The sequence below is a fragment of the Balaenoptera musculus genome, chromosome 14 (assembly GCF_009873245.2).
Source record: "Balaenoptera musculus isolate JJ_BM4_2016_0621 chromosome 14, mBalMus1.pri.v3, whole genome shotgun sequence".
In the NCBI taxonomy this organism is placed as follows: domain Eukaryota; kingdom Metazoa; phylum Chordata; class Mammalia; order Artiodactyla; family Balaenopteridae; genus Balaenoptera; species Balaenoptera musculus.
Window position 1 is genome coordinate 85,689,242 of NC_045798.1, and position 25,445 is coordinate 85,714,686.

Here is a 25,445-nt window from a genome sequence, read left to right on the forward strand (position 1 = left end):
TGCTGAGCTTCCTTTCTGTCACAATGCTAACTGAAACACCTTGACGATGGGGTTGCTTTCATCTTTTCAGAAAGCACGTTTTTTCCTGCATCTGTTGATGGAGATTCACAGTTTCCTTCTGCTCTCCCTCTGACCTTCACTGTGTCTCCGTGTTCACTCGTTCAAACAGCCACCATATGTACGCTTCTTTCTTTGAAAATCCCACAAGTTCGTCAATATCAAAATAACCTCATCTTCAAAGGATTTCATGTTAAAATTGAATTCAGATAAACATGGACACCTAAAATATAGGTTAGAAAGAAAAAGGGGTAGGATAAAAGGAAAATTCCATTTATTCGAAATCCGTAACGTGGATTCTCTGCGCCTCAACGGAAGTGCTGAGCCCTGGGGACAGAGCTGGGCCGTGGAGAATTCTAAGAAATGTGCAGCGGTGACTCACGCCTCATCCCTGCCCTCCCACAGACTTTGATGTAAGCAGCGATCACGGGAACCGGCTGAAGCCCTGCCAGGCTGATGCACTCAGAAGGCAGGGAATCTCCCCTCACCTTCCGCTGACAGGCTCTCTGTCTGTGGGGAACCAGGCTTCACAACGAACGGCCAGAGGAGCCATTTCTCCAGCTTGCCCACTCACAGGCACCCAGGCAAATCCCTTTCCCGTCTCCAAAAGCAAAATAAATGAAATGTCTCCTTTCACATCACCACCAAGTGACTTCTGTTCTCATCTGAATCTCAGCTTAGGCTCCAGTTGAAAAGCCCCTCTTCTAATAAAACCTTGTCCACTGGAAATAAGGGGGAAATGCGAGTTTGCCCCCCCCCCTCATTATAAGACACATCAGTACAATATGGTCACTTTCAAAATGAATCCTACCCCTTAAATTTAACAAAACACATTCAGTATTTTTTAAGCCAGGTGTTGTATAGAAGGCGTAATGGGTACAATTAATAAAGACCTTACCTGAAAGCTTATAATCTGGAGGGGAAATCAGACAGAAGCACAGAAACTATGTCACAAGGAGTTAAAGAGGATGCAAGGCTTCTAAAACTGAGTGACTAGGGAAATGTAGGCTTCCATTAATAAATGTAGAGAAATCAAAGTCTCTATTTTTGGACAGGAGAGATATAATAGATTCAATACTGGTGGCGCTGCGTTGTTTGGTACACCACGGACTTCTGTGTGAGTCTGGAGGAGAACTGTCCGCACAGAGCAAAAGGGAGCAGAGCAGAAGAAACTTGACTAACACCTAGTTTTGAGAACAGAAATTATGGTTAGTGAGAGAGTTGTCAGAGAGTTAGAAGAATCAGTAAAATCTGATAGCCAAGGAGTTGAGGAAGGAGAGAGCTTTAGAGAGACAGACTGACCAATTGTATCGAGAGGGGTGAGAACGGAGAAAAAGATGTTCTAGTATATTTACTGATTAGGTGACCCATGGTCCACACAAGATCCCAACTCATGGCCTCTATCTGAGTAACACTGGCAGCCAGGTTACCTGATAAATCCTGCCGAGCGGAGAAGGCCCAGCGCAAAAAGAAACCCAGAGAAGGAGCAGGGCAGACCTCCAGCCGGCATCAACCAGCTGGACCATTAACAGAGCTGGGGGGAACCTTGCCAATTTCGTGTCAATTTCGGGGTGTAAGCATGTGCTAAAGGAGTCCGGAAGAGATGTGAAATTGTAATACCCTGTGCAGATTTCCACCATCCTCGTGCAACAGGCGTGAATGACCTCGCGAGCACAGGTAATAGAAAAATGTAGTAAAATAATTAGGAAGTGAAGGGTTTGGGGTATTTACTACTTTTGTTTATTTCTAATACAGTTTTAAACTGTAAGCTTACATTATTTAACGCGTAAAAATTGCTGTTTAAAAACCAGTTCACAAAATCCCTGAAAATTTAACAATCGGTTCTCAAAAGCCAGTGCACCCAACTGAGCATGACCGATCAGATTGTTAAATATTAATTTTTCCTTTTCTGGTTGTTAAATGGCCACTGCCACAGGCTACTCCAGTCCCTCTTCTAGAACCTCCTGGACCTTCCCATGATTCAAAAATTAAAGAGGCCATTCCTGTGGGAGGGAGGGTGCAGACAACCTTCAGGAACCCTCTCCAATAGCGCTATGTTCTGGAAGGGTCCGCTCTGAATGCCCAGTGCCCCTGTCACTAATTATTCCCTATTTTGAATATCACTTACATAGGTATCTGTGGAGAGGCTCTCTGTTGCTGATGAGAGAAACCCAGAGAACCACTTGTCTGTATAAAAACATTGTATGTTTCCATCACCCAGCAGTTTCCTGTCTGCTCACGCTCCTCTGTTCCCTTTAACATGAGACACAGAGGACCCCTGACGAGCACCTGCCACCACCTTCCAGAGCCATTCCTTTCCAGACGCTACTGAGTCGCTCTCCTTGTCGCTAAGACCAGCTCTTAGAAAGTCACAAAGGAAGGAAACTATTTTGAATGGTTCATTGCTACAAATTCTACATAAGGAAAGATCCAAGAAAATTGTCCTAAGATACAACATCTTTGGGCCACCCTCAGCTCTGGCTTAGAAGAGAGTGAATCATGGAGCTGGCCTCCTGGCTCTCAGGATGCCTGTTTTGCGGCCAAGCACCTAAGAAAACAGGACAAATCGGGCCAAAGAACAGCTGAAGAACCAATGATAAAAATAATTAAAGTTCTTGGTAAACAAGAACTCAGTTATCGAGGGACATGAGTCAGTAGTAAGCTGAAGCCAAAAAAAAAAAGTCTGCCTGGGGCATTACTGGAATTCTTGCTTACTTCAGGAAAGTTCTCTTTTCAAAGAACATCTTGAATCTAAAAATTTGAGCAACGAGGAAACACAATAAAGAGATAGTTCTGCAGGGCTCTCTACTACGGATAGACAGCATCAGCAATTCTAGCTTCAGAAGGAAGTCAGTACAGGAATTAAAAGGTGGTCAGTGGAGGGTTAGAAGGTTCTTGTGCTGGTTTTGCTACTAGCTACTGAGTAACCTCAGGAAAAACACTTAGCGATTCTGGGCCTCACTCTTCTCGACTATCAAGAAGACAATGTAAAGATCCATAACACACTGCAGAGTTTATCCTCAATAGTAAATAGTTTTCAATATCTTTAGGATCTGTCCCCAAATCTCCAACTAGCTGACACGAACGGTGTTGCAGTTCACTTAAGATCAAATAGGTAAATGCAACAAAGAATTAAACAGAGCAAGTCAAGTGAGTAAACATCTGTATGCATTTTTCCTCTGATAACCAGATCCAACTTGACAGCCACTTGAGATGCCCTACATATTTGAATCGCTCCAATATAAAGGATTTTGTTAATATATTCACAATGTATAATACAAAGCGGGGAGGGAAGCAAAGATCCAGCTGTGAAATCAGAGTCTGTTCTTCATTCCCAGAGCCCAGCACCAGCATCCACAGGCCCCTGCAGACCCCTTGGAGTTTATGGAGCTCCGCTTGGAAAGGCCTTCACCACAATCCATCCCAGCCGCATACAATCTACATTTTTCACACGTGCTCCAAACTGATAGATTTAACTGTGTTAACCAGGTCAGGACTTTGAACATGCCTTTGATTTGGAGGCATTTTTCCTTCTTTGCAAAGAATAAATATGGCACAAAAGGCTCAGTCCTGTTTGGTTTTTTGTTGTTGTTATTTTTCAATCTAGTCAAAATTTAACTGGGCCATCTCTGTGGGCCGTAGAGTCATAATCTTGCTAAGATTCTTCTATCATTCAGGGAAAAGCCAAATTTCACTAAATAGACTTTTAAGGGGCCCTTTGTGTAAATTTAATTTTACAAATAGGGATTAAATAATAACAAAAGGTCTGTGTAGCTAAAACCCCTTCCCCAGACCCAGTTCTGAGACTGGACCCACAGGCATAACCCTGAATGCTAGCTACCATGTCTTGGGGTCTGTTTCACTCCATGACCCCCCCGCCCTTCCACTGGCTCAAGGTCAGGTGGTCCCTAGCTGCCCCCCACTCCCCGGCTCCTGCAAGAGGCCTGCTCCCAGCTCAGGCTAATCCGGGGTAACTGGCTACGGGTGCACCAGCTACAGGCACGTGACCTTGATGGCCCTTTGGTTGGCAAAGAAGTGTTCTTGACATACAGTTAGGGAGGAACCTCGGGGAATGTGGTCTTAATAAAGTCACCCTGAAGCGGGTCACGCAGGAAACGCCTCTTGGCAACTATTTCTTCAAAGAGGCGGGGTGACAGAAAGAGAAAATGAGTCTGTCTCCATAAACTAAAGCCAACTAAATGGCAGTGAAAATTCAAAGCTTGTCTTTAAAGCACAGGATTTCTGACGTGAAATTTCTGCTGGTAACTAATGGAGATTCATTATGGGCTGAGAGGCTGTGCAAATCAGTTGTTTTCAAAGGAAAATCTTTTTGAAGTTTGAGTGACTGCAAACTGATTAATATGACCCCTTCCACATTTTTCTCACCATTAATTCTCCTTAGATCTTCCCCCTGAATTTAGGTTTTGGAAGACTGTTAACTCTCCCAGATCACAGGCATCCACCATGCTGAATAGACTGTCAGCCAGAGACCAAAAGTTCTAGAAGATGGACATTCCCCCCTGCATCCTGATTAGGAGACAGGCACCCCAGCTCTTGGAAAAGCTTCTCGCAAATGACACCGACTTTAACAGTGGGTCTTGAGCACTATCACGAACTCAGCTGTCTCAGGTCAGTGGACTAGACCAAGGTCAGACATGGAAACATGTCACAGTTCACCCAGCATCTCTCACGCGCTTCCAGAGCGGACAGAACTGAGGCTGTGTGATAAGTTCTCCAGTGTGAACGTCCCAGATTTCTTTAAATGTGAAAAAAAGTACAACTTTTGAAAAAAGCATATTGGGCTCCAGAAGTTCCCGAAGAGTATAATATTAATGAGAAATTAAATGGCAGCATAGGTTGCCCCAGGGACATGCGGAACGACGCAAGCAGGTTGACATTTAATTTCACACACAAAGGCCTCATTCCAAATGTCGCTCACCACAGCGTCAGCGCATGCTGGGAGCAGGGAAGATGCCAAATGATGCAGGAGAGCAAAACGTCTGCAGGAGGCTCACGAGTGAATCTCCATAACAACCCCTGTGCTGATAATGGTGAGTCACTGGTACGCACTGTATTACAAAAGTCCCACCAGCACTGCTTTCTTAGAACGTGTAGTTTGGCAGGAAAGTTGTAGACTGTCTAACCCGTCTGAGGAAACAGGCTCAGAAAGACGGAAGGACTGTCCCCAACCATGGAACCAGGGGTGTCCCCGGAGTACAGGTTCCATCTGTTCTCTTTCCTTGCCCATTTACAAAAGGACTTTAGAACACGTATATTGACTACAAGTCCTAAATGGGGTGTTGGGGGCAGTGCCGATAAAGCATGTAAAATTGCTGATAATCAATTGTTCTGACACATAAAAAGTCATTTTCATAAAGTTCAACTTGATTGAGGCTCTTTTTGAATTGACCTTTGCCCAGTGGAGGGGAGCCAGATTCCATGCTCCAGGCCCCCATCCATCACCCAAGAATCACCCAGGTGTCTGCCCTTTCCCGACACACCCCAGGTCCTCACAGGACCCTGCCATCCGGCCTCCCTCTAAACTCCCGCTGCTGCCTGGGAACTAATCCATGACCAGGAGCAGAGCTTGCCGATGCCAGTTTTAGAGAAAAAGCAATTTTCTATCCACATGCCTAAAAAAAAGTCAATTCATTTCATTTGGGGTATAGTTGCCTGTTATCTCCAAGCTCTGTCAGAAAATCCTAAGTCATTTATACAGCAGAGCTTTGCAGAAACGTCAGGTGGAAATGTGAGTTGGTAAAAGTGTGTCTCATAGCAATTGCATATTCCTTTTCCTTCAACCCCAAGTTCATTTTGTGCTGCACCCAGAGCCTCTGCCTCAGAGCACGCTCACAGACGGCCCCACCAACCCGCGCATTGGGTGGGACACACACGACTCACTATCCCTAGGTGGTTTGCTGCCTCAGTTATTTTGACTTCCTTCTCTTCCTGTGTCATGATATCAGACAAAAATCTATGATCTATGGCTAGTAGAAATTTATGGAGAAAGAATTCCTCTCCATGGGTGCAACCTTAGTATTTTCTCCTGTTGACAGAGACATCGGTCCAGTTCCTAAAGATGCTGTCTAGGGAAACATTTGGCCCTCTGGCCTCCCACGGGGGACATTCACTAGCAATTCTAGCAACAGACAGAATGGCTTGCCTGGTCCTGCCTTGCCAGTGAATAATCCCCAGGTCTAAATATGAAATTGGCATTGATCTGATACCGTTGAACTTACATCTGCCATTTACGAGGGAAGAACACTTGATGCATGAACAGCGATCTGTTCCACTCTAATGAGAGAGCAAAACTTAGCAGGTGCAGCAAAAGATTTTATTTTCTACTTTCTAAATGAAAATAGTACAGAGATCTGCATTCCTTTCAGAACCATTTCTAACAAGAAAAAGAAGGGATGGATCTTGTAGATGTGCCTATGGGGACCTGAGGGGGGTACAGCCCAGGAGGTCATTTGGAAGGGGATCAATATCACAGGCTGACTTGAACTGCCTAAAGCCCAAGGCCAAAGAAGCATCCATGTCAGCAGGAAGTGACCATGCACCGTGGTAAGACCTCACCCCGTATTCCAAGCTGGGGTTCGCTTTGCTTATCCTGTGAGTGGTGGTGAAGGTAGTGTTACCGATCCTTTTATCAACCTTCTTCTCTTTCCCTGTCGTATCAATTTTGTTGGACTACCAATGTCCATATCTAGTATCAATCGCCAAAACTCACAAAATTGTAGAAAACAAAATGAAAATAAGAAAACATGATGCCTGTGATAGGTTGAATTGTGACCCCCAATAAATAGACATGTTGGATTTTACCCCAACACATATCGGAGGTTGACCTTGTTTAGAGATGGGGTCTTTGCAGAGGGAATCAAGTTAAAATGAGGCCATGGGGGGGCCCTATTCCAATATGACTGATGTCCTTATAAAAGGGGGAAATTTGGACACAGACACACACACAGAGAACGCCATGTGAGGACGAAGGCAGAGATCGGGGTGATGTTTCTAACAGCCAAGGAATGCCAAGATTGCCAGCAACCACCAGAAACTGCGAGACAGTCATGGAACACATTTTCCTCACATCTTTCAGAAGGAACCAGCCCTGCAGACACCTTGATCTTGGACTTCTCACTTCCACAAGTGTGAGATAATAAATTTCTGTTGCTTAAGCCACCCGGTTTGTGGTACTTTGTTACTGCAGCCCTAGGAAAGCACATTCTCAAAGGAGGGGATATAGCAAAGGGCAATGTATCCTATTCATTCATTCATCAAGAATATATCTGTCATGGAAGATGAATATGGAATATGAAGGTACAATTTGTGAAGGCAAAATACAGGGCATGATGGAAATACACAACAGGGTTTGTGTACGTCAAGGTGAAGAGTACAACCTGTCCTCAAAATGCACTGTCTAGTGGAGGACACAGACAAGACAGCCAACCGCTGTGATGCGCTTGGTGCACCATGAAGTCCAGTTTCTGAAGAAAACCTTTGTTGTGCCGGCCGCCAGGCACCCACACACCTCCCCTCGCTAGACTGGTGGGGAGTGAAGAGGGAAAGACGTTTCCTCTCCCTGCCACCTCGTGGTTTAAAAGTGGGCAGGTGGCCAGACGGCTCCGCTCAGACTCTGGTCCCAGGGTAACTGGAGGTGATGGGCTCCAGCTGCACTGAGACAGAGGGCCACTGGTGAGGCAGCTGAGCCCAGTGGGGCCACACCAGAGGGACCCCGATCAGCCTGTGGCAGGAGCTTGTCTGTACGTCACCTCATTGAGTCCTTTCCAGGGCTGACTCTCCAGGCTTTTCTTTAATTATGGGAGCTGTCAGACGGCCTTCCAATAACTCACTTTTATTCTTGCAATAATGGTTGGTACTTAATTATTATACACTGGTTCAGTTTTACCAATGGTTAAAACATTCATCTAGTTCTACGTAGGTTAATTAAATACCCTGAATCGCCATAATACACATCCACTCCCTCCAGCACCATCCCCACTGATGAAGCCCTCACTACGGTCCAGAAAGTCTGACACAGACAGACCCCCCTCCAGAGATGCACCAGGTCATGGAATCCCTTCTTCTTGGTTGGCATCTGTATACTTCCAGTTGGTAAATATTTCTAATACCATCCCCACTTACAATCACCAACACTGATTCATACAATTCCTGAACTCATGTATGAGCACTCCAGAAATGTCTCCCCCATGCAGCATGTGGAAAAGAGTGTCCTTTTTCTCCTTTTGTAAACAAGATGGAGACTCATTCTTAGTGGTCACTGCTGTATGCACTACGTTTCCCTTCTTGCAACTCAAGAATCTACAAGTGAAGCCGACCGTAGCCTTGACCAGAATAGAACCTCCAAACCAGTGGAATCCTAGGCATCACCGGGGCACAGTTTACCATCCCCCCCAGGTGGAGTGGAAGCCAGGCCATCTGCTGTCTGAGAGACCTTGGTGAGTCACACCTACTCCCAGATCCACAAAGCGGAGAGAGCACATTGCCTATCCTAACAAAGTAACAACCAGGATTCAGTGAAACAGCAACAGGAAAGTGTTTTTTTTTAATTGAAAAATACAAAACATTCTGTTAAGATGATGGATGTTTGTGTTTTTATTTGATTGCAGCTCGTTTTTTAAGCGGGTCTTTTGAAATTACTTAAATCTGAAATTGTACTAGCTTTGCCGTGATAAGAATCCCCAAATCTTAGATGCTTACGACGTAACAGTTTATTTCTTGCTCAGAGGTTAATGCATGAGGTGCTGCACGCAGGCCGCGGGTCCACCACAGCTCTGCTCCAAGGTGCGGCTCTGTCGCGTGTGTCCCCTCAGGCCAGGGAGCAGCCGGCGCGTTGGCCACGCCTGTCCTCTGGCAGAGGTGACGAGCAATTGCATTTAAAGGTTCTGCCCTGACCCAGCATATGTTAATCCACTCATAGGCCACTGGCCAAAGAAGTCACGTGGCCAAACCTGACAAAGAGACTGGAAGTCTAGTCTACCTACAGGACGGTAGTGACAGTCACATGGCTACAGGTGGGAAATGTAACCCTCCTGCAGGGAGGGACGTGAAGAGTTGGCGGCCATAACATAGTCTATGGCTGAAATGCTGCCCTCAGTGGTCCTTTCTGGCTTTGTCAATATTCAACTTCCCTGGCCTTGCCCACCAGTACCCGCTCTTTCCACCTCCATCACCACCAAATCCTGGTCCGTTAGACTATTCTGAGTTCAGAACATTCAACGGCTCAGCAGAGTTTCACTCCTTGGTCCTTGCCAATCTCTTTCACGGGCCTCTCTGATTTTCCAGATTAAAAAAAAGAAAAAAGGGGAATTCCCTGGTGGTCCGGTGGCTGGGACTCCACGCTTTCACTGCCAAGGGCCTGGGTTCAATCCTTGGTCAGGGAACTAGGATCCCACAAGCCGCACGGCACGGCAAGAAAAAAAAAGAAAAAAAACAAGCAGAATATGCATATACTTCACCTCAATTCCTGCATGACCTCAGGGGGAACCAGAAAAGGGAAGAGAAAGACAAATGGTATCTTCTATTTAAGCATCAAAGTTGTCTGAACAATCTCGGAACAATCCCCAGGGGGTTTCTGAATCTTGACCTGATCTTACATCTGTTTATTCCAACATTCGGTGAGTTCTAAGCCAGGCAGGTGCTTGGCAATAGAGACATAAAGAAGAACGACACAGTACCTTCCCTCAGAAAACTCACAGGCGGGTGGACAATGCAATGAGCATTTGTATGCGCTGCGATGGGGGATGTGATGAAGGATCGTCCACCTGTACCAGGTCCACCCAGGAAGTTCTGCCTACACCAAGATCAGGAGGACAGGTAGAGAGCACGGTGTCAGGAAGAGAGGCCCCATCTCTCACGGCTTCTGTCCCAACATCACCTGCTCCAGCCAGGCCAGCACAGTCAGCGTAAACGCTCACACGTGTGGGTCTGTACTTGTGTTGTCTGCGCCATTGTTTCCTCCATCTAAGATGCCATTCTCTGTCTACTGCAATCCTAATCATCTCCTGAGGTCCAACACAAATGATTCGATCTTGACTTGGCCAGTATCTACAGGGGAAACAGAATTTCGAGTGTCCTGAAATGGAAGTTCATTTGAAAATTAACGGTTCCAGGCCAGATGGAATTATTGCCAATGGGCTCTCAGGCATGAGCCGGTAATCCGCTCTAATTCCAGCTTCCTTCCCAGACTGGTCCTGGAAGTGGCCAGTTTGCAGTGATTAGGTTGGCTGTGCTCACACCAGGGGATTAGGTTGGCTGTGCTCACACCAGGGCATCTGGAACCTCCCTTATGCACTGCGTTAGGCTGTGGCAGTACATTTGGCAGGTACAAACGTGGAGGTCTTACTAGGAATTAATGAAAATCATATTAACCTTCGAAATTATTTATCTACAAGATTCTTGCTTGAAATGTTCCTTATATTTTCTTCTGCGTTATAAATGGAGATTACAGTGGGTAACAGCGTCCCCCCAAATTCGCGTCCACCTGGGACCTCAGAATGTGACCTTATTTGGAGGTAGGGTCTTTGTAAATGTAATTAGTTAAGACGAAGTTATACCAGACTAGGGTGGGCCCTAAATCTGATGATTGGTGTCATGTAAGAGGAAGGAAAGGGAGATTCCCAGCAGACACACAGGGCAGGACACCATATGAAGACAGAGGCAGAGGTGGGAAGGATGCAGCCCAGAGGTACCTAGGATGGCTGGTAACCAGCAGAAGCTAGTACGAGGGAAGGAAGGGTTCTTCCCTAAAGCCTTCAGAGGGAGCACAGTCCTTCCAACACCTGGATATCAAACTTCTGGCCTCCAGAACTGTGGGAGAATAGATTATGTTGCTTTTAAAGAAAATTAGCGTTTCCTAAAGAATTTCTGAAATCACCATCTGTCATTCCATTATGGGCCCTATACCCAATACCTCCCCCAAATGTGGTCATCTGCAGGAGGTCACATCCCACTATTACCAAGTGGCCGTAGGCAAGGCCCCCCAAATTCTTCCTAATGCCTTGGGGAGGCAGCAGTTAAAACCTAACTGGTTGCATGGAGAAGTACGCTCTAACAATCCACCCCCTATGTCCATAAGAGTTGCTTTCAAAACTTGCAAGTCATCCTAGGAAATACTGTGAGTTTATAACAAGTGGTGCCAGAGTCCCTATGTTCATCTTGAATATGAAAAAAATGGAGATGATTATTTCAGGGTTTAGAATATGATTTTCCTCAGAAACACGTGCCAGTAAATCTATAGTCCTATAACTTCAAGCAATCCAAAGTGATAATTAAGTGTCTGCATTTCCAATTCCAAGGGAGAAAAGTACATAGGGTTCTGATTGAGAGGTGGAAGCCAGTGAAATGAGTCTTTGGTTTGTGGTAAGAAGAACCTGAATGGTGTGTTAGTGAGAGTGCTGGTCTAGAAACTGGGAGAACAGACAATTCTGCTTCCACCTTCACAGCTCCTGGATCATGACCAAGGCAATTCATTCCTGGAGTCTCAGTTTTCTTATGTATTAAAAAAAAAAAAAAGATCATTTTGAGGATTACATTTAAAAAGTGCAGGTGAATGTGTTTTGTAAAAATATAAGCACTCTAATACATGCTTTGATTTTACTCTTTTCCTAAAGCAAGTTTACAAAGCATTTTCCAAATCGTTAACTCATCTAGTCTTCTCAGCAACCATGTGAGGACAGCCCCATTAATTACATTTTATATGAGAAGAGTAAAGCTCAGATAAATGTCATCGTTCACCCAAGTCAACCAGTAAGTGGGAGATAAGAAATAACATCTACGTGCTCCTACATCTCGTTTTAAGTCTCTCAATCCCCAGGCTGGTTCTCGACCAGTATTTTTTTTTTTTTTTTCGGTTGTTCTTATTGCTAATCCACGGGTGGTCACCAGTGCACTGGGAGCTGCTGGTCACAAACAGGGTCCATCCCCAAGGGAGAGGACAGGGGCTCATTCTCTGTGGCTGCCATTCCCTTGGCAACCTGCCCAAAGAAACAAAATCTGAGGGTCTTGCTAATGATCGGAGCCTAAGGGCGCATTGGGAAAAAGTCAATCTAACAAGCAAGGGATGTGAAATAAGCATTAAGCTTGGGAGCAGGAACGTGGTGATGCACAGGCCTGGGAGGTTGGGATTATCCAAAAGGAGGCTGCTCTTGATCGCTGGGAAGGATTTTGCCCGACTGGATCAGTTCTTTAAAACAGACGATCCCCAGACGGTGGAGGTGCCAACCCTCCAGTTAACCTACTTGGTTGAGAACGTTTCTTCAGATCATTCGGCTCCTCTGCTCCAATTTTCTGCTCATCAAGCAATCTTCAGATCTGTAATTTGGTCTCTTGAGTGAATTCTGGAAGAGGGCCTTGCAAATGTCTGCTCATTTTATCCCTGATTAAAAACTCTCCAATGTGTCCCCACCAGCCTACAGGACCAAACCCTCTCAGCTAACTTTTAAAGCCATCATGAGGAAACCCTCCCTCCTCTTCCAGGAAGCTGTATTTCACCACCTCCCACTGCTTGAGATCCACGCTCCAGACACACTGAACTCTACAATTTCTCCAAACACACCAATTTCTCCAGGCCTTTGAATATACTCTTCCCGCGGCAGGAATTCCTCCCCCCGCTGTTCGCATCTGGAACTCATCTCAGCCCCAAACCCCCTCTGGGTACCCATTCCCCATATAGTCTGGACTAAGGGCCCTCATACAGGTTTCCACAGCACCTGACTTTGCTCCATCGCTGCCTTTTACTATCTGTCTCTCTGTCCAACCAGGATGTAAGCGCCTTGAGGGAAGGAAGAAGGTCTGATTTATTATCGTCTCCCTCACATAGTTCAGCACCCGACGTACAACAGACACAACCTAAGAATTTGACAATGAGTGAAAGATAAAGTCTCAGGTCCTGAGGCAGACTCCTTTCCTACTTTATTCAACAACTGATCTTAATCTCCCGATCGCCATCCCGGATGCAAGCAGGTTTCTGACATTGGGTCACTTGAGAGCCTTTGGTGGCCTGGGAAAGATACAGATGCACGAATGTGAGGCCTGTTCCCTGGCTGAGCTTCAGAGCAAAACTACTGAGACAAGAGGAAATTAAAAACACTGAAGCCACAGCTGTCAGCAGTCTCTGAAACCACAGCAGCAAGATCACACGCAATGTGCAGCACCTCCGCAATACGGCACTGGGATAGAACCACAAAGTTACAGAGAGTGTAAGGGGTCTTTCTGGTTTACAGCGGGTGCTGGCCGACGTGGTGTGATGGCTCCCGACAGCAGCTTACCCCCTCGAGACAAAGGGAGCCTCTACTCCATCCAGTGGGGGTGGGTCAGTGCTGGGTCTGAAAGAAGCTGTGTCTCATGGGAGCCCCGGGGCCCAACAAAGCCTGTCCTCTTTGGAATACAATTGACAGCAGTATATAGTACTTTCCACGTAACTCACTTTTCAGACTCACAATACACTTGGATTTGTTTGCAGGATCTTCTACTAAAATGACTGTAGGATGTGATTGACTCTTTGCTCTGTAAGTTGCCTTTTTTAGGTTAAAGTATTAGTGTAACTGTTTTTTTTCTTTTGGCCGCGCTGCACTGCATGTGGGGGTCTTACTTAGCTCCCTGACCAGGGATTGAACCCACGTCCCCCGCAGTGGAAGCACGGAGTCTTAACCGCTGGACCGCCAGGGAAGTCCCCTAAAGTGTTGGCATAACTTAAAAAACTAAAACAAACATCTCTAGAACTTTTTACTTATTAAAAACATCCTTTAGCCCTGAGACAGGTCAGAAGCAATACTGGAAACAGGAAAATAGTACCAATCACTACCACGTCTTAACAATGATCAACATTTTCCCAGTGCTTACTTTGCACATGGCATTTTGCAGGGCATGCTGCAGGCACTGTTCCCTTGCAATGGAAGCACGTGATCACCCCCAGTCTACAGATGGGGAAATGCAGTGCAGGGAGGGGGCTTCCCGAGGCGGGTAGCTGGTAAGGGGGTCTCACACCAGGACATGTATCTCCCGAGAGCCAACTCTCAGCCATCACGTGACAGTGAACCCTGCCGTGGGTGGGGCAGTGTGCACGGGGGGTCTCTCACCCCTGCAGCCATGCTTCACAGTGGACAATTGTTCCCATTTTACCAGTGAGGGGACTGAGAGTCAGGGCTTTGATAGCTGTGGGATGTCCCAGGACTAGAGGGTAGCTGAGTCTGAACCTGACCCTGGGCTTTCTCCTGCCAAGCCTCTGCCTTAGCGCTGGGCTCCCCACTCCTACACTCGCTCTTCGCAAGTGCCCCTTCCTTCCACCCCCCTCCACGCTCCAGCTCCCGCTCTGGGCAACCTGTGCTCACACAGTGCGTGTGGCTGACCCAGGAGCCCAGGGCTGGGCTCTAAGCAGCACCGCCTTTCCCAGCAAAGCTCCTGCCTCAGATCGGCATCTCAGATAAGCCTTTCTGCCTCGACTCACCCAGAGAAAAATGTGCCGGCACCCTTCTCATCAAAACCTGCTCTCTGCCAAACACACACACACACACACACACACACACACACACACATATGCACGTGTGTGCTGGAGTGTGTTACTTTATTTCTGCTTATTTTATATTTATTATTATTTATATTTAATTTAACAGAATGCATGTGTTAAATATATAGTATGCTAAATGTTGGATATAATTTAATATAATAAATTATATGTTTATTTATATTTATTATTATGTCTTATATTTTATGTCATGCTATTTTTATAAACCACAAGCTGGAACCATGCCCCAAGTCATAGTTCAGTGTCAAGTCCAGCTGCTGGAATTAAAATTCATTGGATGGAGAGAAATGTGAGTCAAAAGCAACATATATGGCAATGCTCTGGGGTTCTAGTCGTCTTCATGCTCAAGGTGAGTCAACAGGGCAATGACAAGATGGGCAAACTAATGTACATCAGAGTTCAATAGCAGGAAAGTAATATTCACGAAGCAAGAATGGTGTCCAGCCTGGCCTGAGTTGGCCAGCCCCACCCTGGGCATCACCTGGCTCTGGAAGCCATGGCACCTGAGGGGGGCAAGGGGCACCCACAAAGTGGGGCACATCCAGTCCCAGCCATCAGGAGTGTGATGTGTCTGGAAACCGCTTGCTAAGAAATCACTGACAATAATTCTATGTCAATAAGTCAACGGAGACCTTGTTAAAATATAGAATTGTGAGGGCGTCATATGTATAGACTTGTGGGAAACAAAAAATGTGTTAATGGAAATTAACCAAAATATCAAGGATTTAGCCAGCTGAAAATAATTTCAACTGAACTCCCTATTTTGAAGGCTCTCCTTCCAGAAAGGACTGATCTGATGTCAGACCTTTTAAAAACAGTAACTTCATAAGACGTTCTGTACCCAAAGTTCTTGGAGCCTGGGACAGCAAAATCACTGATGTAAACAGCAGACCTACAAAATTACTCACCCGCCCAAAACTGCCAGTGCCACAGAGAGCATCTCCACACGCAAGGAAGAATGTGGGCATCCCAGATAGTCTCTGGAAGATCCATTAAAAACACACACACAGCTCCACTTCGACTTGTCTCAAGGACCTGTCATTGAAACTATAACTGAATCTGATTGTTTCTTCTCAAGCAAGTGTGTGTGTGTCTGTGTGACAGTGTGTGTGTGTCTGTGGGTGTGAGCGTGTGTGTGTGCACGAGTGTGTGTGAGTGTGTGTGTGCGAGTATGTGAGTGCGTGTCTGTGTGTGACTGTCTCTGTGTGTGTGCGCAAGTGTGTGTCTGTGTGAGTGTGTCTGTGTGTGTGAGTGTGTGTGTGTGCGTGTGTGTGTGTGTGTGTGTGTGTTGAGAGACAGAAAGAGAGATGGAGATAGAGACAGATTATGCTTGTAGAATCCTTTTTTGGTTCAGAGACAAGAATTATGTTCCATCAGTGATCTTCCTTACACTAAACTTATACTATTTCTTATGAGATTCCTTTCGAGACATCGGGAGAGAGAGAGAGAGAGAGAGAGCCATTGAGGATGATCTGTACTTATCCTCTCTTCCTCAGTATCCACTTCCATTGTATTTTCCTTTTCTTGATGAGAAGTGTAACCATCTTATCAATTTCCTGTCAGAATTCTGATGGTCACTCTAGCCCCCTCCATCTCCCTTGCCACGCCTAAGTGCATTTGATGATAAATCCCTTCCAATTCACTCTCCTAAATACCACTCTAAATTGCTACCTTTAACCTATTCTGCCAGCATCTCAGCTTGGGCTTTTCAACACCTCTCACCTGGATCCTGTGGTACCTTCTAACTGGTTCCAGTGTGAACCCCTTTCAGTCCATTCTCCTCTCTGCCACCAAAGTAATTCTTCTAAAAGGCAAACCTAAACATATCATAACTCTCATTAAAATCCCTCAACAATTCCCTATAACCTCATGATAAAACCCCAGTCCCTTACAAGGGCATGCAGGGTCATGTATGAGTAAATCCCACCTACCTCTAGATTGCACCCCCTTCCTACCTGCAGAACCTCCCCCAGTACACATGCTCCAGGCACACTTCACAGGCAGTGTACCAGCCCAGGCCTCCAAATTTTCAGGTGTGTGTCCTTCTACCAGCTATGCCATCCCCACGCCTCTTCGCTTAACCAATTCCTTCTTACATTCCAAATACAGTGTCTCTCTGCTGAGCACTTTCTCTAGATGTTTAGGTTCTCAACAAGTACATGATAACGAGTGATTGAAGACTTGGTCAAAGCTTAGCATGGAGAGCAGAACGAGAAGCGTAGATATCTGGGGAGGTGTAGAGACAGAAAGCTGAAAAAAATGATGTCTTCAAAGGGAATCACCAAGGGAGAGTCAGAAGAGAGTCACAGGCAAAACACTGGAGGATGTCTGTATTTAATATGCAACAATATTGAATGCATCTCAGAAGTCGGGTAGAATACGGGCCAATAAGGGACTTTTGAATTCAGCAATTAGGAATTTGTGAGTAGCCTCTCAGAAATTTCAACAGTATTAGAGGTGGTTGTTTTAAATATTTACTACTCTTGTCTTGTGTCTCTGAGCTGTTCGTTTACATTACTTCCCATATGCTATTGAAACCTACTACCTAAGAAATTCCCAAACACCCATACAATTTCCTGTAAACTCATCAGAGTTAGAGGCAAACTGTCAACGTGGACTCTGTAAGTCATGGTTTGGGATAATTTACTCAAATACGTCTTGTTTTGTTTTTTTTTTTCCAACCAGGTAAACTCACCATCAGGTCCCTCTGGCAGGGCTGGCTCCTCTCCAGCTAGCTCTGCAAGGAGTAAGCTAAAGTAAAGCACCAGTGTCTTATGTTTACAAATTTGAGGTGCCAAAAAATGTGTGTCTTGGATTTATACCACTGATTTGCTGAATATCCTAGCACACAGGGTCTTGCTGGACAGCGCCTCAGGCATGCTCTGAGCTGGATGCAGCTGGACAGTTTCTCCCACATGCTTTGAAATTGGAAACGGTACTTTAGTTGAAAGCCTTCCTTCTTTTCTCATGCCTTGATTCCATCATTCTAGTTCTACTCTTTGGCTTTCCTCATAGTTACAGAAGTCCACACTGCAGGTGCCCGTGTTTTAGAGTCCCAAGTCTTGCTGCTATTGCTTTTCCCTGGTCTCCGCTTTTCCCTTGGCTCTTCATTGCCCCTTCTCCCACGCACCACCCCCGCCCCATGTGACAGGCTGTCCCTCATGCTTTCCCAGGCTTTCCACGTCACTTCTAGGGTCTGTGGACAAGACTGACTGCCTCATGCCCCATTGAGAGGTTCCAGTCTCACCACAGGATGGCTGTTATTCCATACTTACATCTCCTCCTGAAGATCAACTGTCCCTCCTGGCTGAATTCAGGAACTTGAAACCCAGTATGCTTTTATAAATTTTAAAATGAACTCTTGGGGGTTCTTCCAAGATGCTGCCAAAGTTGCCTGTGGAAAGTAGTCTCTTCAAAACCTACTTTAAATTCAGAGTTTTGTCCATACTGCTGTTTATTGCCTCAAACTATCTTTAAGCAGAGGCATTTTTCTTACATGAATAAAAATTTCAAACACTTTAATGGGGACATTAAATCCGGCTTCACTTGGTTCTCCCAACTGCCACAGGTTTTTGCCGAAAGCCTTGACAGGAGCACATCTCTCTTTTTTTGCATTTTTATAAGTAACTTATTTACAGAAATCTATGAAATATAAGGCTTCCCCCCTGCTTCGGTGATGTGGCCAAGGGTGATTTATAGTTAACTATTTTGATGCAGGTTGAAAGACAGTGAGATTCAGGAATAATTCTAACTTCACTAGCTCTTGTCAATGTGAACAGCAGCTGTGAATTCTACAGTGAACAGTTACGTGGGGTGTGAGGAATGAGGTGTGTCAAAACATCACGTGGGTTTAACATTCCTTCATTCCTTTTGGTTGTGCTTGTAGAAAATAAATATTATTCTCACTTTATTTTTCTTTTTACAATAAGCAGCTAGCTCATCATTTTTCTTTTGGAATTAACACTTATAACCATTAAAATTTCTTATAATTCCAAAACATTAATAATGCCAGCTCCAATTCAATATGAAGGGAAAAGTCACAGTTACTGGAAGAAAAAATCAAACCTCTGGGACTTCTCATGCGAATAGCAATGGCAGAAGAGTTTTCCAAAAGAACATTTTTGAGAGCAAGTAACCATTCTTAGCTCCTCACACAGCCCCAAACTAGAAGACTCCAAAGCCCCACAGGACACTTTACATGCCACAGGCAAGGAGCCACTTAAACCTTCTGGTGTCCCAGCACAAGGGGACGCTGCTCTGGGCTTCCCCAGGCACACAGTAGCCACGTGGCTTTTCTAAGAGATGATGATGCCAAACGAGGCCACAAAGTCACTAAGAACCAACGCTCTGACAGATAAAATGTGTCACATGTCCTTCACTCAAAGTCATTGATTGCAAAGTGGGACAAGAAACTAACTAGACAAAAGCAAAAATTTTTAGAAGACTTTTTAGGTCCCACTTCAGGCTTCTTCTTCAGCATTTCTGTTTGTATTCGATTCTTTTCTCCTTCTTCTCAATCCACATCTGCCTACTTGATGTGTCCTGCTCCATGCCCACACCCTTTTGCTAAAGCCATGAGTGCATCCACTCTGGAGTTAAAGTCTCTGGTGTCAAAGCCCACTAAACAATGACGGACAGTATTGCCAATGGGGAAATACCTCGAGTACACATCCCTTGAGACCTGTAGCTTCTGGAGCAATGGTCCCAGGAGGCCTCAATGGTCCCTGTACACGTGGATAGACCTACAGCCATGGGATGAAGAAAAACCTCTCATGGAATCACCCTGACAACATGAGTATAACTTGAGGCACTGCTTTTTCCATGAACCGTGTAAAACATAAGGGGGTGCACGCATCCTTTAAGCCACTACCTTTCAAGCTATAAAAGTAGGGAACATATTTTCCTTTTTTCCCCCTCTCTTACTTTATCAACTCAACATGATGGTTGCAGTAAACCTGTCCACTAAATCTTGATGTGAGGCAAGAATAAATGTGTGTGACTTCTGCAGCTGTCAGAATTTAATGCTGTTCAGAAAATGCAGTCTGTTTTTTCAGGCGTAGTGGTGATTATAGATAGCCTTGAAAGAATGCTCCTCTTATTTTCTCTTAGAATTGCTACCTCCATGAGATTGGATCTTCTTTCACTGCAGCCTGTCTTAGCATCAGCTCTGCGAATGCACAGAAATAAATGAAACTTTCTCTGGTTTCCCGTCAAAGACAGCAGTGCAGAAAGGCTACCCATTAGACCAATGCAACCCTAGTCAGAGGACACACAGAACTACTAATAACCCTGAAAATAAATCAGAATTCATGAAAGTGGTTCTACCACAAGCAGACAGATGGCAATCATCCATTTGAGGGGAATTCTCAGAGAGCCATTAATTGCCTAGAAAAAGATACAGAAAGTCATGTCATAACGGCACTAGAATCTTGTTTGAAATAGGGTTGAGAGTACATCCAAATCAGACCCACCAATACCATCACATAATGTGGCTTTCGTTGGTGACTGCTGTTTAATTGATTCATTGTATTCAATAGTCATGCTCAGCAGTTCTCAGTAAATTATTTTCCATGCTGGCGCAATCACTGCATGTTCATGTTATTTACTGACAGAAGCTAAGCACACCATCACAGGAAAAAATTCAGTCTTGATGCTGTTTGATGTTAAAATCCACTCCTGAGAGTAAAAGTTTCACTTCGCATGAGGAAAGGACGGACCATAAATATTCTTCACCCCGGTAACCATGTCTTCTACCACCTTGTTCACTCTCCACTGGATAAAGGGCAGCCCTCCATTTGCAGGGCCACTTGATTAATGTCCCCAACTCCTTCCTTGGCTGGCTGATGACAATAGTTAGTGGTGGAACAGGAGAATGCAGTGGGTGGCGGGTGGAGGGATGAGGTATCAGAAGACACCCCCCGACTCACTGTAAATGACATCTGCAAATGTCATAGCACCGTGAGGACTTACAGAATGAACTGTCTCAGACTTCACCTGATCTGCTAATTTTTCTAACTCTATTCTAATTGAGCCCCTCTGGTTCAACACTGAGGCACATTGGGGTATTACTTGAGAGCTAAACGTTTCAGTGCCCAGTCTGGAACGCAGCCTTTTGCCTACCAGAGTAAAGCATCTGAAGCCTGCTTTCATCTCTGCAGACACCGACTGTGTGACCTGGAGCAGAGGGTCATTCTTGAAAAATTCATAGGGTGCAACGGACAAGTCCTTCGTGACAGGTTTAGAGGCAGAAGACAGGAATTCAAATCCCACTTGCCCACTCAGAAGCTGTACGACCTTGGGCAAGTCATAATCTTCCTCAGCCTCTATTCTATTCTTGTATAAAGTGACGGTAATTATTCCAGCTCATAGCAAAGGTTGTTGGGAGGATCACTGAGTAACACTGTAATATGGGTGCTCTGCAGGCCACAAAGGCCACTTACATCGTGGAGGCATAACGTGAAGCCTGCTATATGCGGGTGTGCACACGCACATACGCACACACAGAGGCACACTTATCCTGCATGTTGACGTGATCAAGTCCACAGGTGTCCCCTCCAGGGAAGGGGGTGCGCATCCACAGTCGGGGGGGCGGGGCAGAGATGCAGCCGCCTGTCCCTTCCGCCAGAGGGCTTCTCTGTCGCCCCAGTGTCGCCACATCCAGGACGGACTGAACCCTTGGGCTGAGTGCTTTCACTCTACTAAGCCCGGGAGAAGTGTAAGAAGCAGCAAGTTAATGCTGGGGTGACAACCACTGCACCTACCCCAGAACCCTTCTCCAGTGCTTGTGTGTGTGTGTGTGTGTGTGTGTGTGTGGTGTCATGGTTAGCTAATTACGTGAATTAAGGGACATGCGACAGTCCTTAAGACGTAAGGCGCGCCCCCAGCGAGGTAACAACTAGCTAGTTTCCTCGAAAAGAGCCCTCAAACCAAACCTCACCAGAGACAACGTCAGTCAAGGGCTCCCCAAGCAAACAGCACCTCGCGTGACCCGGAAGCCCACGCCCTGACCAGCTCTTCTGAGGCGAACCCCACGGGGCAGACCTTTCTAGCCGCTTTCCCCAAAGTACATTTCCTTACGAGGAGGGCACTGTCCCGGGATATGAAGCTTCTCGCTCTGAGAACAGTTACGAGCTACTACCCCGTGCTGCGCACTGAGAACCAAGCCACAGGACGCGCCCCCGTGCCAAGGTCTCCCCGCCGAGCGCGTGCGCGGGCACACAGGTGAGCGCTGGCCGGAGGTGTGAACAGGTGCGCAGGGGGGCGGGGTGAGTGAACCCGGGGAGCGGCAAGGGATACGGCGACCAAAGCTGGAGGCGCAGGTGAGGTTTTCCCGGAGGAACAATTAAAGTTAATCCTCATAGGACCAAAGAAAGTTATTCAAGGACGAGGATTTCTCTAGACAGACAGAACAGCATGTACGAGGCAAAATGAGAAAGAATGTGCTGGAAACACTGAGTATGAGGTGGGGATGGCAGAGATGAGACTGGGACGTAATAGGAGGCGTGTGGAGGAAGCCCTTCCGGTCGATGGGAAGGCACTGGAGATCGTCAGTCTTTGGGGGAGGCCAGAGCGCTCTGATGACCTCACAAGAAGCTCTGGTTCCTGCTCCTAGAAAAAACGGTCAGACACACATGCACACTCACTTTCTCCTCTAGGGCCTGGGGAGCTGGAGGGCCCTGGCCACGGAGCTCTGCTCCAGGAAATAGGAAGCTCTTGTAGGCTCTCCAGTAGGGAATGGGGAGAAGCAGAGCTGGGTTTTGCGATGCCGGCTCTGGCAGGAGCCGAGGAGAGCATCTGATACTGAAGCGGCTCCGGGGACCAGAGAGCCCAGGGCTATTATTGAGTCAAGAGATGGTGAGGGTCTGGGCAGAAGCAGTGGCAGGGAGCCTGAGGGGCAGCGAGCAGACCCTGGGGAGAGGCAGAGGAATTGCGTCCCGGGAGGGGGGAGGCGAGAGGTACCCTTAGGTGTTGGTCTTTGGGAGGAGGCTTTGGAAAAGAAGAAGCAGAGGTCAGCTAGGGTGCGTGGAGTTGGAAGTGCCAGCAAGCCATTCCCGGAGAGGCGAGTGGAGGCAGGGGAGCGGCCAGGTCTGCAGCTGTGGAGGCGACCCTGGGCTTGGACATGTCTGGACACCACTGGCACGGAGGGACCAGTCAAGCCCTGTGGGCAGATGAGCTGGCACAGGACAAATGCACAGGGACCGAAGCTTCAGGAACGCGCAGATGCGTGCCTCCATGGGGGAGAATGAATTGACTTTAGAATTTTAGATATTTCTGGTACTTGCAAAACAGAGGCTGAGAGAAGGAAGAAACAAGAGGATGACAGAAGAAAATAGTGTGATGGGAAAGAGGCAGACAATAGTCTGGAGTGGGGAGAAAGCAACAGGGTGGGAATGAGGAGGAGGAGAGGTTGGAGAAGGAAGAGGAGGGGAGAATGGGAATGAAAAGGTCCCCCAAATGTTCAGACGGAAATGGGTAGTAGATCCAAACCACAAACGCAAAGAGATGCGTCAAGAGGCGAGCAAAGGGCTTTCCCGGAGAAAGATTGAAAGAAGTAAACACAAAATCAATCTCAAAAATATTCAAAAGGCACAGAACATGGAAAGGAAAGCAAATTGAAACAAATACCCTTGTATTTGCATTGCTCCTTATAGACTTCAAAAGGATATATAATCATCTATCGGGTAATAGTATAATCATCTATTAGATAATATTAGAGTAAATATTATTATGTCATTGCCCTGATTTTACAAAATTGGAAACCCACAGAGGCTGAATGCCAGGCTCAAGGTCTTATGTCTAGTACATGGCAGAATTACAACATGAGCCCAGCATTCCTTGGAGTTCAGGCCACACCTCACTGCCTGCCAACGGCGCGGGAAAACCGCTGGACACAGAAGGAAAACAGCACCAGAGAGATAAAATGCCTGCCTTTATCTTCTCCCTTTTTAAAAACACACTTAAACTTCTAACAACTAAAAAAAAGAAATATATATATTCTGGAACTGAATAAAATTGATGCCAGGAGATAAAGTAAATATTGAAGGAAAAGGGAAAAAGTCGTTAGAAATATGTTTGTGTTGAAATCTTGGAGCAGTTAAGTTTATTTTGTAGTGGGGAAGAATAACAACTGTTGGTAAATCACATTAAATGTGCTGAGTACTTGCTGTGCACAACAGCTCCAAGTGCTCTGCCAGGGCTCAGATGAGTCGCTGGGTAGTGACTGCACATCAGGCCACGTACCGCGCACCGTGGCTGAAATCAATCACCACGCGCAGGCCCCGTCAGAGGGGCATCACACAAGGCTTTGACAAAACAGTACCGACTCTCATAATCTGTTCTCCATAAATAAACTTGCAACACGTCGATGGTAAGTACTCCTTGACTGAAGATGAGGAGGAAAATATTTTGCACTTTTCAGGGTTCCTGAAATATACCCACCACCGGCCCCTCTTTGATTTTAAACCAGCGTCATGGTGTTTCCGTACAGGACAAGGTCAGAGACAGTCTGCCTCAAAAAAGTGGCAAGCAATTCTGCATAGCTTCACGAGTCCGAAACTCGTTACAATAAAAGAAAATCAATCGTCCAATGCGTGCGTTGTGGTTTTGCTTATGTGTCTGTCTCAAAGCTCTTCAAGAATTTTTTGATGAGAACCACGGGTACTCGAAACTCAATCGGCATGCCTTAAGTCTTGTATTTCATTCCTGGAAACAAGGCTCAGTGAATTAACCTCTACGTGCTTAGGGCTGTAATCACAAAAGTATTCTTAAATAAAAAACTTAGCCTGGGGCCTCCCTGGCAGCGCAGTGGTTGAGAATCTGCCTGCCAATGCAGGGGACACGGGTTCGAGCCCTGGTCTGGGAAGATCCCACATGCCGCGGAGCAACTAGGCCCGTGAGCCACAATTACTGAGCCTGCGCGTCTGGAGCCTGTGCTCCGCAACAAGAGAGGCCGCGATAGTGAGAGGCCCGCGCACCGCGATGAAGAGTGGCCCCCGCTTGCCGCAACTAGAGAACGCCCTCGCACAGAAACGAAGACCCAACACAGCCAAAAATAAATAAATTAATTAATTAATAAAAAAAAAAAGTTAGCCTGGACGTTATAAGACTAAACAGAAGCACGCTCTTTGGACTTAAAAGTGTCCTTTACAAATAGAATCAAGAACTATTTATTGTGTCCTTTCTACGTGCAAAGTACTATGCTACGCACTGTAGGTGATACAAAGAAGCGAAAGATTTCATCTCTATCCTCGAAAAATCACGAGCAGAGGACAGAGGCAGGGGGTGGGAGGCGGAAGTGGGGGTGAAATGCATGAAAAGGGTCAAAAGGTACAAACATCCAGTCATAAAACAGGTCCTGGACAGCATGGAGACTACAGTTACCCATATGCTGTTGTATATTTGAAAGCTGCTAAAAGAGTGGCTCTTAAAAGTTTTCATCACAAGAAAAAGATGTGTAACTCTGTGTGTGATGGATGCTACACTGGATTTAGTGGGTGATCACTTCACAATATACACAAATATCGAATCATCATGTTGCACACCTGAAACTGACATAACGTTCCATGTCAGTGATACCTCAGTGAAGAGAACCTCTTACATGTGTTAACGAAAAGCATTTAGGTGACAGAAGCTCAAGATACAATACAAGGTTCAAAGAGGAATAAAGCAGGATGAGAAAAGTTGAGGTCACGTTGCTAGCGAATGCCTCTGCTCTTTTGAATCCGCGTGCACTGCACGATTCCCAGCCGCGGTTCTGTCAGCTCTGAGGGATGGCGGTGGAGGCATAAGCAACAGACCCAGCTCCTTGCGTGCAGCCCTGCACGGGGCAGGCCCTCCACATAGGTAG